Here is a 15,875-nt window from a genome sequence, read left to right on the forward strand (position 1 = left end):
TAACTGCCCAGCAAGATTATTGTGAGCACTATAACATAATTTTCAAAGTACCTAGCACACTACCTGGTCTATAGTACTTTGGCAACTCTCTACTTGAGAGAAAGACACATATCAGAACCTGAATGGCAAGTGGAAGCTGCTTCTACCTATGCTGGGCCCTCACCCAACTCAGTGTCCTAATCCTCCTGGGAGCACATGCCAACTTTCACACCCATCAGCCTGGGTGAAGAATCACACTGTGTCCCAAGAGATGTAAATTATGGGAGTATGCTTTGCATGAGAGTATATACAGGGAGTGTATAGTTTAAGAATAGCAAGGTAATTAGAGAAAATAGTCCTAAAATTCATTTGGAACCAGAAGACACCTAGAATAGCAAAGGCAATTCTGGGCAACAAAGGCAAAGCAGGAAACATCACAATCCCTGACTTGAAACTGTACTACAAAGCTACTGTGATAAAAACAGCATGGTACTGGCAAAACAAACAAAACAAAAACAGACCCAAGGAGCAGTGGAACAGATTAGAAAATGTAGAAACAACTCCAGATATACTCAGCCATCTTATCTTTGACAAAGGAGCCAAACATGTTCACTGGAAGAAGATAGCTTCTTGAATAATGGTGCTGGAAAAACTGGTTTTCCACAGGCCAAAGATTAAAACTAGACCCATAAGTTTCACTATGCACTAAACTAAAATTGAAATGAATTAAAGATCTAAATATTAAAACAGAAACGCTAAATCTGTTGAAAGATAGAATAGGCAGAACTCTTGAAGACATTGGTATAGGTAAAGACTTTATGAGAAAAAAACTCAGTTGTACAGGAACTAACACAAAGCATCAACAACTGGGATCTTATCTTATTAAAAAGCTTTTGTAGAGCAACAGAAGCCATCAACAGAGTGAAGAAACAACATACTTTGCAGGAAACATTTTTTACCAGCTGTTTCTCAGACAAGAGACTACTGTCTAGAATATAGAAAGAACTCAAAAAAATCAGACCCCCTCAAATTTAAAGACCCAATCCAAAAATGGGTATCTAAAATGAATAGACATTTCTCAGATGAAGAAGTAGGAACAGGAAATAAATATGAAAAAATGTACAGCATCACTCATCATTCAAGAGATGCAAATTAAAACAACACTGAGATTCCATCTCACCCTGGAAAGAATGGTTATTATCAAGAAATCAACAATAACAAATGCTGATGGGACTGTGGGGAAAAAAGGAACCCTTCTCCACTGCTGGTGGGAGTGTAGACTGGTGCAAGCATTGTGGAAATCAGTGTAGAGATTCCTCAAAGAACTAGGACTAGAGATCCCACTGGGTCTTCCTGAAAGAATTAAAAGCATCATACCACAGTGATATATGCACATCCTTATATCATAAGTGACACTTTGTAATAACCAAATCTTGAAAATGGCCCAAATGTCCATCAGCCAATGAATGGATAAAGAAGATACAATGGAGTGCTACTCAGCTAAAAAGAAGGATAATCTTGAGACATTTCTAGGTAAAGTGATGCACCTTGAGTACATACTCTTAAGTGAAATAAACCAGCCACACATGTGTATATACCACAGTTTCTCTGGTGTGAGAAACTGAAAGTGTTAATAAGGACCAAAATGTATAATAGGTATTGTAAAATAGGAAGAAAATCCTCAAACAGAGAGAGGAAATGGGGAGGGGAAAAAGAAGAAAAGAAAAAGAAACAAGTGAGAAAAGAAGGAAAAAATAGAAACAAAGGTTTTGTAGATAGGGAAGAGAAGAGGGGTTGAAGAGAGGGTAAGGGAATGGATAAAAAAGAATTAAGATATACCATGCACAGGTATAAGTTCCATATGACGAATGTGATCATTATATATACCGAAAATGTACCAACAAACTTAATTTTAAAAAAGAATAGCAGGATAAACGTGTCTCAGCTCTGCACTTATGAAACACCTATTGTATGCCAGTTTGACAAAATTCATGTTTAAATTATTTCCACCCAATGACAAATATATTCCCTTAGTCTGTTTCCTGAGGTATAACAAAATACCTGAGAGCAGCTAATTTATACAGAATAGAAGTGTATTTGCTGCAGACTTCTAGAAAGTCCAGGAACATCTGCCCAGGGTCTGTTCAGAGCCTCTATGCTGCATTATATGGTGCACGCTGTCACCTGATGAGACAAAGCTGCAGCCTCTTTCCTTTCCTTAAAGATCCACTAAGGCCACTGTGGAAACCCCATGCTTCTAACCCCACATGATTCTAACAAGCTTCCAAAGTCCTCACCTCCAAATTCATCAACACACAAATCTGGAGATTTTCAGGGGATATGTTCAAATCATAACATCATAAATGCTAAGAGAACACAAAAAGAAGGTGCTCAGCCTGAGGGGTCCAGAAGACCCACAAGCCAAAGTTACAAACCAATCAAGCAAGGATGAGAGGGCACCGTGTGGGAACAGAATGGTGGGAGCTGATGAGAGTGGGTGTGTGTGGGGAACTACAACCCACACGTTAAATGTGGCCAGGGGATATCTGAAGAGGGGGGCAAGAGCAGGTTCATGTAAGCCATGCCTAGGATCCCTCAGTCCTACGGGTGGCGAGGAAGGGAGACCCAGGTCCTCTCTGTGCCCAAGGTCAGTCTCTCTGAAAGCTCTTCCCAAGCTGGATCTAATGAGAGCACAGCTAGCCACAAGAGCCCAGCTCAGGAGGAATTCCTCCAGGGCAGGCCCACCACAGTGTGACCCACTGTGCAGACAGTTTGTTGTACAGAATTGAGATCAATAAGCTACTTTTATCCAGAGCCTTATGCAGGCTTAACCTTGTCTCCAACTATGGGATTCATTCTATCACCAAGTTTTATTAAACTCTCTGAGGTGTGTACCACTGAGTAAGGAGGAAAGATATAAACATAGATAATTATAATCCAGTGAAAAAAAGGTTATAATTCAAGTGTTTTCAAAGTGCGTTAGCAGCTGGGAGAAGCAGCACTTAATCCTCAGGGAGAACCAGGAAATTCTCCACCAAGGAGGAAATATTTGAAATGGGTGTTGAAGAATAAATAGGAGTTCAGTCATTAGAGACAGATGCAGGAATTTTTCAGCCTGAGGATGGTCTGTGGTAGGGAAGAAAGAGTTTGAGGTTGGGTGACTAGTCATTACTTTCACTGGGGATTAGATAGAAGGGTGCAGTAAGAGACAGGATGTCACTCAACAGTAGAGCACTTGCCTCTAGCATGCCCGAGGCCTTGGATTCAGTCATCAGTATCAAAACAGAAAATAAAGAATGCGGTAAGAGTAAAGCCTAGAATGGTGATTTCTCTTTTTTTTTCCTTTTAAATTATTTTATTTTTGTGTAAACTACAGAGTAATTTACACACTGAAATCTCAAAAGACCTTGGGCATGCACCGTAACCTTGTTAGTGTTTCTTCTACATGTCTCTTTCTTCCATGGGAATTTCCCCCAAACATTCAAGACCAATGGTTTTTTCTGTATATACAGCCTAAACCATAGCAATCTATGATTCTCTCATTTTACACAATGCAAAATCCTCCAATACTAGTGGTATGACAGAACAAAAAATCAGTAATAATTTCATTGTAAGACATTCATATAATTTGGTCCTTCTCTATATCAGATTGATGTAAAAACAATTGCGACTTCTTTAAACTCCTCCAATCAAATTCCAACAATGATTTAAACCGTATAACAAAAGATTAATCAAGGAAATACCTTGCAAAAGGTCAAATAGCAATTTGCCAGATTGAAAAGATTTTAAAAGAGCCCAGAAATATTAACAAGGCCAGATCTGAAACAAACCATCAACACAAAAATTTTTTAAAACTCAAGCAGGGACTTTGGAGCTTATTTATGACAGCAAAAGTAATTAAACATAGGATATTAAAAATTAAGGAGCCATTCAATGCAATCTGAAAAGACTGAAGGAGATTCTGCAGAGGAGATTTGAGTTTTAATTTTCTTTTTTTACTTCAAAAGTTTTATAAGAAGGATACCATCAATGTATTTCACCAAGACTTAAATGTACACACCCCAGCAATACAAAAAGAATAAATCTTCAAAAATGTTCACCCTCAATTTTTGCATTTTTCTAACATAAATTTAATTTAAATTTCTGTAATATACATTTTCTAATATAAATTTTTCTAATATAAATTAAAAACTCATCTCATACTGTCACAGTGTCTGGCCAATGGAAGCAATTTTTTCTGCAGCAGATAGTGGTTTCAGTGGTTCCTTGTGAGCTCTAAAATACCCAATCCTGCTGCATACATGGGCACTATAGCAGGCTGCTGCTTATTGCCCGTGAAGAGAATGTTTCAAGTGTCTATTCCCAAGGAACACAAAGTCTTCCTGTCGCTAAGGGAGCCGCCCCACTAGTATCTCAAACCACCGGTATCACAAATCATGGATCTCCTGCAGCTTGCTAACACATCCCACAGTACCCCACCTTCACCTAAGGCCTGTCTTATTTTTATTGACAAGTTGCTTGTTTCCAGCAAGTGCTTCAGGAAAGTAACTTCCTCTTCAGCTTCAGGGACAAGCATGGAAGGAAAACATCCTTTGAAAACTCACACCAGGCAGTTCATAGTAAAGCTGTCTGAACTGAAGTGGCTGATTTCTCTGAAAGACCACTAGTAACTGTTCCTTTGGAAGTTGCTAAAGGGACACTGTGCATCTTGGGGCTTCCTGGAGTCTCAATATTTTAATCTGTTCTACGTGAGTGCCACACTTCCTTTGATGACGAGCTTCAGCAGCTTGTTGGTCTCCAAAAGCGGCCCAAGAACAACGATTTTTGTTCATTCTCAAAAGCATTCCCATCTACAGCTTGGCTAGGACCAGCTGAACTCAACATCATCTGAGTCTTGAAAAGTGTTGCAGTCATTTTGAATATTTCCAAACTCGCTGTCTTGCCCGTTTTTCAGTTTTAAAACAGGTTCAGTGCCTGTTCCACTCGACTTCCTTGTCATCGGACGTTGCTCTGATAAACTATCAGAAGTCTGTGTTAGGTCTGACCCAGGAAATATCATTTCCTCTCGGCAAAAAGTGGCATTTGTATCCCCAAATTCTCCAAAGTTATCACTCGGTTCACTGCCATGTGGAAAGTGCTCTAAAGACTCTTCAAAAGTGACGTCACTCGTTGAATCCTGAGTACCAGTCATGAGGGGCAGCGTGGTGTCACTGGCTGTGCCAAAGTCACCAAAAGCATCCTCACTGGAGTCACGGCAAGTTACAAAGTCATTACTACTCTCACCATTTTTTATAGAATCATCCAAAACATTTATTTTTCTGTGGAATCAGTGCTTAGGCTTTGGGAGTTAGTAAACTTTCTTCTTTGGAAGAGCCGATTTCATCAGAAGTTTTAATAGAATCCATGTACACATCAGCACCTTTAGCAGAAATAAATCAAGTTCTTCCTCAGTTTTACACTGTTCGTTCCTAATGGCTCCTGAATGATCAGCTGAGTCTACCAAACTCCAGGACTTCGACTGCAGTGTTGGGAGGCCTTGTTTTTCTACACAGAAACCTCTGTAAGGCACTGTGCTTATTCCTGAAATACGAACCTGATCCTCTCCATCAGTACCTCCTTTGTCTTTAAAGTATCCACCCAAAGACACTTCTTTACAGAACACACTTCAGTGGCTTCTGTTAATTTTGCTATTTTCCTGAAGTTAGTGTATCTCTAACATTTAAAGCTGCACATTCTATTTCTCCTAAGTTGTCTCCTTTCCTTTTTTGGAAAATGTGGTAAAATCTGCAAATTCTTTAACAGGACTAGGCACAGTCTAAGTTATACTCAGTGCTATGAGTTCTTAGAGAAATTTTGAATCAGCTACATGTCCAGATCATCTGTTGCCTGAGGATTTAGTTTCCAACCCTGCAAGCCCATGTGTTAGAACCTGTGGACAAGAAGGCTTTTCACCACTGCAGCTCTCTAACTGCTTGCTTTGATGAACTACGTCCATATCAGTTCTAAAATCTCTTAGAGAAAAACTTCCAGGGGTCCTAGCACTGTGTCTATGCTGCACTGCTTTCTTTAACTCTCCTGGACTTTCCATGCCATCAGGGGAACTATCTTTACATAGTTTAGATGAAATTATTTCTCTGCTGGTGGTAGAAAGTAAAACATCAGACTGTCCTTTTACAGGAGTAGAAAGTTCAGCAGTGATGTCCTTATCTTTACCATTTTTCTCAGACTTAAAGTTTATAAGGTTATCTATATTTTCTGAGGAACCCTGAATTGGCATAAAATGATTTGAAGGCACAAACTTTTCCTTTGGGACTATATAATCTGGTGTACCAACATTGACGAACCCTGTACCCAAAGAAATAACTTCTAAAAATACACCAGATTCCCCCAAATTAGTCATCAGCATTATCCTCCATTTCACTATCTAGTGGTGGGGTGGGGGGGTGAAGAGATTGGAGTCATGTCTGACTCCATTTTTCAGTGGCTTTCAGATAATTTATACGTGGCTCATCCGGGGAGGCCGCGTTGGGCATGGCTCAGGGGCTGTGGAGGAACTGGCTCCCCGGGGAAGGACGGGCTACTGGGAGACGGTGAGACCGAAAGGCCTGCTGTTCCCAGGCCTGTCCGTGGAGCAGTGCCATGGACGCCCACCCGGAGTTTCAGCGCTGTCAGGGGATGGACCCCCACCTTAGCTATCTCCCTAGATCGGTGGTTTTTCAACTCGGACTATGTATCAGAAACTCCTGAGGAGATTTTAAAACTCTCAATGCCCAAGCCACATTCTGAACTCATTCAATCAGGATCTTGGAGCCAGAAATCAGTAGATATTTTTTAGGCAACCAAAGTAATTCCAAAGTGCTGCCCAGCGGTCTAGAAATAAGAGATAAGGATTACAGCGTTATCAGGGATGGGCCCTTTTGGTGACCTGCAATCCTGACACACACAAACCCCCTCCCCACGGGAAAAAACAACCAAACCACAGCCGTCAGCTGCTGCTCCCCACCTGTTTTCTGCTCCTGAACAGTGATTCTCAAAGTGTGGTCTTCAGATCAGTAGCCTCAGCCTCAGGGGGAAACTATTAAAAATGCAAACTTTTCAGCTGCATCCCAGAGCTACTAAACCAGAAACTCTGGAAGAGGCGCCTGGAGACCGAGGCGTGCTAATGCCTGGGAACCATTGCTCTGGGCATGAATTCCTCCAGAGCTACCGCCAAGCAAGCACCTAGGTGTGGCTCTGACTGAGTAGGGGCTTGCATAGGACCTGGGAGTCAGCGCGTCATCATCGAGACACAGAGGATCCAAGCTAGGTAGCATCACCTCGGTGATCACCACCATGCAGTGGTCCATGGCCTAGAAGGGAAGGTGACAGAGGACTAACAGCTCAGCTGCTTTTTATGATATCAAGAAAAGGTTTTAGGGTTCAAGGCATGGGATTTGGTTTGTTTATCTGTTTAAAAAGCGGGCCCTTGAAAGCAAACTTTCAAGATATTTTAGAGAGGACCAGACAAGCCAGGATGTCAGAAGGTGTGTTTATACCCCGTGCACTGTTCCTTGGGAGGGGTCCTCACCTAGAGGCGGGCACACCTAGCTCACTGCATTGTCCACCCTGTCCTTCCAGGCTGCAGTCATTCCAGGGAGGAAAAGAATAAATGAAAGAAGCAACAAAAGGAATGAGTTTCCCATACAGAAGTGGATATTGCCTTTCCCCTTAAGACTGTGCAGGCATAAAGAAATCAGTCACTCCCGTGATAGTCACTGCTGCAGGCCTAATCCTGGAGGGGTTTTGCCCTTGAGTAAGTAGTGACTTTCTTGCCGCTGGCACCAGCCACTTGCAGATTCCTTCCCATGCTCTTGAGGCGTCTGCCAGCTCCACACTTAACAACTGTGAAGAACAGTAAGTTGTTTCTGTGCCACACAATTAGACAAGGAAAGTTCTTTGAGGGTGTCGCTACCTCCTTTCAGCTTAATTACTCTGAACTAAAGTACTGGACCAATTTTGGTTTGGTTTGGTTTTCCTGCTTTAGTAAATTAGGAAAAGGAAAAAAGAACAAAACCAAACCAAACCCTGGGTCTGGAAAAACTGATTTGACAGCGTGTGTGTAGCGCCACCTGGTGTCCATAGGTTATCAACATTATCAACAGCTTCCTTCCCTATTCCCTCCTGTGTTTATGGTTCTCCAGCGTCCAGACAGGTAGACATTGTACTCGGGCAGGGTCAGCTTTCTCGTGGGAATTTCAGCCACAATGATCTGCGTTGACTGAAAGTCTCCTTTGTTGTCCCAGGCATAAAACACAAATAATATGAGCAGGAAATGGAGTTTTCTCTTAAGTAACCAAGTACTTAAATTCTGAAGCATGCGTTTCTCTAATTGACAAAAGGCAGTAAGCAAGAAATTTCTGACGATACTTATATGTCATCACAAATGGTATGGGATACCCTCTTCCTTACCATTATTTGTGGGGTCCTTATGTACAGGAGACGAGATGCCCTTGACATCACCGCATCCTGGATTCCAAGTTTCCAAAGCAACAGATTGGTAGAAGTGGAGGACACGGATAGCAGGGGGAGGTCGTCTAGGAGCTGCGGTAGGTGCTAAGCGTGCTGATGACCAGCTGCCCAGGAAAGTGAGTTCTGCTCTAGATGCTGCTACTGATGAGTCAAGCTCAGCGTGTGATCTTGAGCAAGTTACTTTCTGGATCTTGTCTCAGCCATCTTTAGTATTTTCCCCATTCAAGCCACATTTTTTAAAGGACACTGTCAAAAAAAATAAATAAAAATAAAAATAAAGGACATTGTCTACCAATACATGTCTCTAAAACAGTGACTGATAGGTTTTCTACCTTTTGTAATCAAATGTGTAAGTGTCAGACAAGCCTTCTGAACATGGGGAGGCAGCCAGTGTTTCTACATCATGTAGACAAAGCAGAGACACTGGGTCCTTCTTACACTGACCCCAGGACTATGGCAAAAGTACATGTATGATGCCTTTGAGGCTTTTAATCTATTGAAAGCAACTCACAGACCTGAGCTGCAATATTTTCAGGTGCTAAGGGCTAGAGAGTCCCAGTTCGGGAACCAACAGACCAGAAAATCTAGAGGGTAGCTCAAGGTCTGAGGATCTCCAGCAAAAGAAGGTGGAAGGCTGGGGTGTGAAGTGTGTGGGTAGAATCTCAATTTAAAGACAGTATTACAAGGAATAAACACTTAAGAAATGCCACCTCTGTGCCATTGTGTACAACACGATGCTTTGAAATGTATATGGGGGCTCAATGTAGCTAATTAACATATCCATCACCTCATATGCCATTTTTCTGTGGTAAAAACATTTAAAATCTACTGTCTTAGCAACCTTCAGGAAGACATTCCTATTACATTGTCACCATGTTGTACCATAGATCTTTTGAACGTACTCCTCCTGTCTAGCTGAAATTTTGTGCTTTTTGACCAACTTCTCCCTCACCCCTCTGCCCATTGTCTCTGGCCTCTAGTGACTACTAGTCTATTTTTCACTGATGTGAGATCAATTTTTTAGATTCCATACGTGAATGAGAACCTGCCCTATTGGTCTTTCTGTGCTTGGCCTATTTCACTTAACATAACATCCTTCAGGTTCATCCATGTTGCAAATGGCAAGATTCCATTCTTTAAAACTAAAATATTATTCCACTGCTTCCTTACCTATCTGTCCTTTGATAGACACTTAGGTTGTTTCTATTTCTTGGCTGTTGTGGATAAAGGCCCGAGAGAGTGTGGGTAGGGGTGTTGGAAGAAATAAGTTCAAGAGATCTATGATACAATAAATATGGGCTGCAGTTCTCTCTCTGACATAATAATTGTGTCTCCTTTGGTCATATCATCAAAAGATTGCTGGCATATATGGTAATTTTATTTTTAGTCTCTTGAGGAATCTCCATACTGCCTTTTGAAATGCCTGTCCTAATTTACACTCCCAAGAATAGTGTACAAACGCGCCCTTTTCTGCAGATCTCCAGGAGCACTTATTATCTTTTGTCTTTAATAAGAACCATTCTAAGAGATGTGAGGTAATATCTCATTACAGTCTTAGTTTGTATTTTTCTGGTGACTAGTGCAGGAGTTACAAATGTACAACTGTTGTTCAGCCTTGCAATAACCCCTAACATGGCCATGCAGATAAGGAAATAGGCACAGAGAAGTGAAAGAAACTCCCGCAACTTACAGCTGGATCAGAACCAGGCCCCGCATAATTTCAGACCACGTCGTCTTTCAAAATAACTAAGTTTTAAGCTAAAATATGGCAATTTCCAAATATGAACCAAGAGCCCAAAGTAGGACCACTTTCTTGAATGAGTATCCTGGATTTTATCATGCTTCTACAAGTTCCCATCTTCTTAAAATCTAAGATTTTTTTGTTATTTATGGACAAATATTTTGCATATTTATACAATGTTAATTCTTTTTTTACACATTATTTTATTGTAGTAAAGCCAATTTCTTGACCTCTGGCGCATTTATCCAAAGGCAAATTGTGAAGCACTTCCATTCTCTATCCTGGTGGTTTTTACTGACTTGTACTGTGGTTTGAATGTATATTCTTTCCAAAATTCATATGTTGGAATTTAAGCCCTAAGGCTGTAGTGCAGATGGGCCTTTGGAAGGTGATTAGGTCATGAGAGTTCTATCCTCATTCACGAGGATCCACCCCGTTACACAAGGGTGAAAAGGGAATCAGGTAGGTCCTTTTGCCCCATTCGTCTCTTTTGCTATATAAGAACGCAGTATAAGCTAATGCTTTTTTTTTTTTCTTAATTTTTTGACCAATTTTGCACTTATATCTGGTAATTTTTAACAACTAATTTGAAGATAACAATATGTAATATAACAACCATTGTTGGTGTCCTATCATTTTGTTTTGAAATTCTGCATCATTCTTAATTTATTTTTATTTTTATTCTCTTTTTAAAAAAAGAACACAGTATTCATTCCTTTCCCCTTTTCTGCCTTTCCCACCATGTAAAGACACCAGGAGAAAATGCCATCCATAGGAAGATCCTTTAATTCATCCCACCAGAAGCAGGAAACCAGAGGCCATGAACAGATGCCCAAGCAGTGAGTATAAACCAAACGACTAAGAACACGGGCATCAGAGAGACGGCTGAGGTCAGCAGCAGGAGAATCTTTGGCACAGCAGTGATCATGGACTCACTGGGCTCTACAAGGCCAATTTTCAACAGCGAGACTTCAGAATCACTGGTGCCCTCAGCCTGTCCAATTCTCTGCCTGGTGTTGGGGTACCAAACTGACTTCCCTATACTGAATAAATCCCTGATACGGATTATATTAGGAGCCTGGATTGTCTTCTCCCCACTGGGATGGTATCAGAGGAGGAATCAAAAAGAGTGAGGGTTTTCACCACCACCCAATGGTTAGAAGGCCACTCATTGTAGGTCTGAAAAAACCCAAGAACCAACGAGTCCATAACAAAAAATCTAACATTCATGTCAACAGAGTCCCAAAAGAAGAGAGAAAGCATAGCTGAAAAAGAATTCTCACAGAAATAATGCTTGAAAAACTTCCCAAATTTACCAGTGAATGTAAACTGATAGTCTCAAGAAGTGATTAAACCCAAAGAAATCCACACCAAGACCTTCACAGTCAAATTTCTGAAAACCTCAGACAAAAACATATCAAAACCAATCAGAGGAAAAAAAGATGATGTTATCTTTCTCATTGCTGGACACAGAACGTGACATTCATAACTGGAAGGAGCAAAGGTTAGTCTGGCTCACACTTCAAGATGACTCAGTGCATGGTCAGCTGGCTCCAAGGCAGAAACATCACAGCGGAAGGGTGTGACAGAGCAAAGCTGCTTAGTTCATAGCATCTGGGAAGCACAGCAGAGAGACAGTGTCGGGGAGGAAGGGGAGAGGGACCAGACATAACCCCTAAGGCCACACCTTCATGACCCACACAGACACAACCAGCAGTGTGCTCCACCAGTTCCCTGGAAAGTTCCGTAAGTTGATCAAGTTAAGGCTCCATCCTAACCTCCACAAAAATGTGTCATGTAGGCATGATAACAAAGACTGACTACATTAATATCTGATAAAGTCAACTTCAGAACAAAGAAAATTACCAGAGAGAGGGACATTTCATAATGATTAAAGGGTCAGTCTTTCAAACAGTACTAGCAGTACTGACTATATATGTATCAAACAACAGATCCTGTTTAAAAAAGGCAAAGCAAAAACTGAGAACTGAGGGGAGAAATAGATAAATCCACAATTATAGTTCAAAACTCCAACATTTCTCTCTGAACAGTTGATAAAATACACCAAACATCAGCAAGGATGTAGAAAAATTCAACAATAGCAACTAACAAAACCTAATTGATATTTCTATAATGCTTCATCCAATAACAGCATACACATTCTGAGTGTCCACTGAACATACCAAAATAAACCAAATCTTCAATTATAAAATAAACCTCAAGAAATTTAAAAGAATTAAAATCACTGTGAGTTCTCTGACCACAATTAAATCAAAAACTGACTGATGCCCTTTCCCGTGTGCTGGCTACAGAGATACAGAGTCTCACACCAGCCCAAATTCTTCACTGACCACCTAGGAGTGCTTGGGGGATCTCAGTGTCCAGTGAGTTACTGACTGCAGGTGACAGCCAAGGAAGTATATGGAACAAGTTCCTCATCTATTCCAAACCTAAATGCAGAAAAAACTTCTACTCTTCGAACAGTTTGACTACAGGGGAGTCCATTACTAGACAAGTTCACAACTTTCTCCCACAGATGGCCCAGGCAAATGAGAAACTAAGAAATGGAAACTACTCCCTTAGCAAGAGCTGCAAATGGATGTAGCCTTATTTGAGATGAATCAGGCAGATTGAAAAGAAGAGGATAGTTCAGAAGACAGTCCCCAAGACAGTTTGGAGGACAGCTCAGAGTCTAAGGATGAGTATCACCTGTAAAGTCACTATGGGAAACATTAATCTTCCTAATTCAGAAGGTGGAAAAGGCAAGATTGAAGTTTTATAGACAGTCTGGCAACTAAAAGCAAGAAAGCTTGAAATAAATGATCTAAAATGAAACATGCAATTCTTACTTGCTAATTCTGTGAAAAAGACTGCTTTTGGATTTCTGGTACCTACAGACATCTTACATGTTAAAAGAAAAACTTTGGACAAATCTACCAGTTTGAGCAAGGAACAATTCATGAACTGGGCAGCACGCAAAATGGAAAGGGGTTCAGAGAGCTCCACTGTGTAGCGCGGCCAGCATGCTTTTACAGTTGCACACAGAAATAAAGTACAGAAATGACTTGATTAGTTACGGTGAGGCTTTGCCATGGTTGGACAAGGTCTGATCCACTGGGGGCCTGGGATTTGTTGAAGCTCTGCTGTTTGTGTTTGGCTGAAACCCAGCTATTTGTTACAAAAATAATTCCTATTTCAGCTGTTAAGGACGTTTTCTTTGTGAGACAAATTATGTACTGTGACTACACTTCCTTCTCTAAGTTTTACACAATAGGGTGACTTTAGTTAACAAGTACTTACTTCAGATAACTAGATTTTGAATGCTTCTCTACAAAGAAATGATAAATGTTTGAAATGATAGTTATGTTAATTACTCTGATTTGATCTCTACACAGTGGTATCAGTTACAAAGCAGCACATTGCACCCCATAAATTTGTACAAGTATAAATAAGAAACGTTTAGTTATATTTTTATAACTATAAATAAAAAGAAAAAATTTAAATTAAATAATAACAGAAAAATTTCCAAACAATATTCTTCTAAATGATTCATTGAAAAAAAAGTCTCAGCTTAGGTAAAAATTGTATTGAATTAAATGAAAATGAAACAAATGTATTTCATTTGTTAAATGAAAATAACAAAAATACATGGAATAAAGCTAAGGCAGTGCTAACAGGAAAAAAAAAAAAAAGATACCTAAATGCATACATTAGAGCCCCCACACTTGCAGGAGCGAACTGAACTCTGGACAGCTCCAGCAGCCTGAGTAACTGAACCCTCACCACTCCCACACCAGAATGGGAACTGGGCTGGGACCTGGGCAGCATCTGGAGCCTTGACCTTGAACCACTCCCACCTCCTGCAACCTTGCTAAAGCAGGGCTGAACCCCAGACAACTTCAGGAACCTCAATGAGCTGCCCCCATCCCTCCCCCAACAGTCAGAGTCCCAGACAGCTTCAGGGACCTTAGTGGCTGCTCCCCACCCCTGAACCCTTGTGGGAGATGAGCTGAAACTCAGACAGCTTCAGCAGCCTGGGTGACTATGCCCTCACTCCTCCCCTACCAGAGTGGAAATTGGGCTGGGTCCCAGACAGCTTTTCTGAGCTTTGGTGACCACAACATGCCCACCCCTGGACCCCCCTGGAAGCTGGGCTGAATCCTGGACAGTTTGGGAAGCTAGATGACCACGATTTACCCACACCTGCACCCTCACAGAAGTGGGTCTGAACCCTTGACAGCTTTGGGAACACCACATGGGAGCAAAGCTAAGCCCTGGGCAGCTTCAGACTGTGCATGCACCCCTGCTTCACTGGCATGGGGGCCAGCTGAACCTCAGAAAGTGTTGGGAGCATCGGCAACCACACCCTGCACACACACACCATCATGGGAGCCAGGCTGAGCACCAAGGACCTTCAGGACCTTGCCCTGCCACTCCTACACCATCATGGGAGGCTGGGCTCCAGGAAACCTCCAGATCTTTGAAAATGACAAAACAAAGGAATAAAATGTAATCTCAGACGTCCACCCCACTCAGAACAAGTCAAAGAGACATTGACACAGAAGAGCTTGAAAGTCATACACCTGGAATTTCTGAAATGATAGCAACTGGACTAAAGAAACAACTCCATCAGGCCATAGAATACATCAGATCATAAATAACCTCTCAGGTAAAAAAAGAAATGACTTTGCTCAGCACATCAAAAGAAGATATAAATAAGAAAATAGAGGAGCATAGAAAAATAATGGAAACCTTGAATGAACAATATAGGAATGAATGAGAATGCGTGAAACAGATTCAAGTAGACACCCAGGAAATTAAAAATTTCATCAAAAGCTGGCAAAACTGCTTGAACAAAGCTGAAGATAGACTTTCATAACTTGAAGACAACACTGCAGCTAATGATCATGAAAGGAAAGATCTCTTAAAAATAACAAGGAACCAGGAAATAACAATTCAACAGCTGCAAGATGAAGCAAAGAAAAGCAATGTAAGGTTAACAGGTGTCAACGAAGCAGAGGGAGTCAACATAAGTGACATAAAAAGACTATTTGTGGAAGTAATAACAGAAAATTTCCCAAGCATGAAAAAGAATTGGACATACAGGTAAGTGAGGCATACAGAACTCCAATTAGCCATAGCCAAAATAAAACTACACCCAGATATATAGAGATCAAGGTCCCAGAAATTCAGCAAAAGAAAAGAATATTAAAAGCTGCAAGAGAAAAGAAACAGATCACCTGTAAAGGAACGTCCATCAGAATCACAGCAGATTTCTCAGCACAAGCCATCAAGTCAAGAAGAGCTTGGAATAAAGTATTTCAGGTTCTGAAAGAAAACATCTTTTAGCCCAGACTGATGTACCTGCAAAACTATCCTTCAAAATTAATGGAGAAATAAAATATTTCCATGATAAAGATCAACTGAAGAACTTCATGAGCACCAAATCAACCCTAAAAAGAGTACTAAAAGATATTCTAGAGAGAGATAAAAATGGCAACAATTTCAAGAACAATAGAAAGGAACCAAGCAGGGCAAGCATTAGACAGAGAGGAAAAAGGAGGAACCACAGCAGGAAAATAACATGACAAATGTAAACCAATACCTATAAGTTATAACCATCAATGTAAATGGTCTCAATTCACCA

General features: G+C 40.9%; 1 pseudogene; it reads right to left on the minus strand.

The window, feature by feature from the left end:
• Positions 1-4,184: 4,184 nt before the first annotated feature.
• Positions 4,185-6,379, minus strand: LOC102028077 (annotated as a pseudogene).
• Positions 6,380-15,875: the final 9,496 nt, after the last annotated feature.

The sequence above is a fragment of the Chinchilla lanigera genome, unplaced genomic scaffold (genome assembly GCF_000276665.1).
Source record: "Chinchilla lanigera isolate Chin_1 unplaced genomic scaffold, ChiLan1.0 scaffold00012, whole genome shotgun sequence".
In the NCBI taxonomy this organism is placed as follows: domain Eukaryota; kingdom Metazoa; phylum Chordata; class Mammalia; order Rodentia; family Chinchillidae; genus Chinchilla; species Chinchilla lanigera.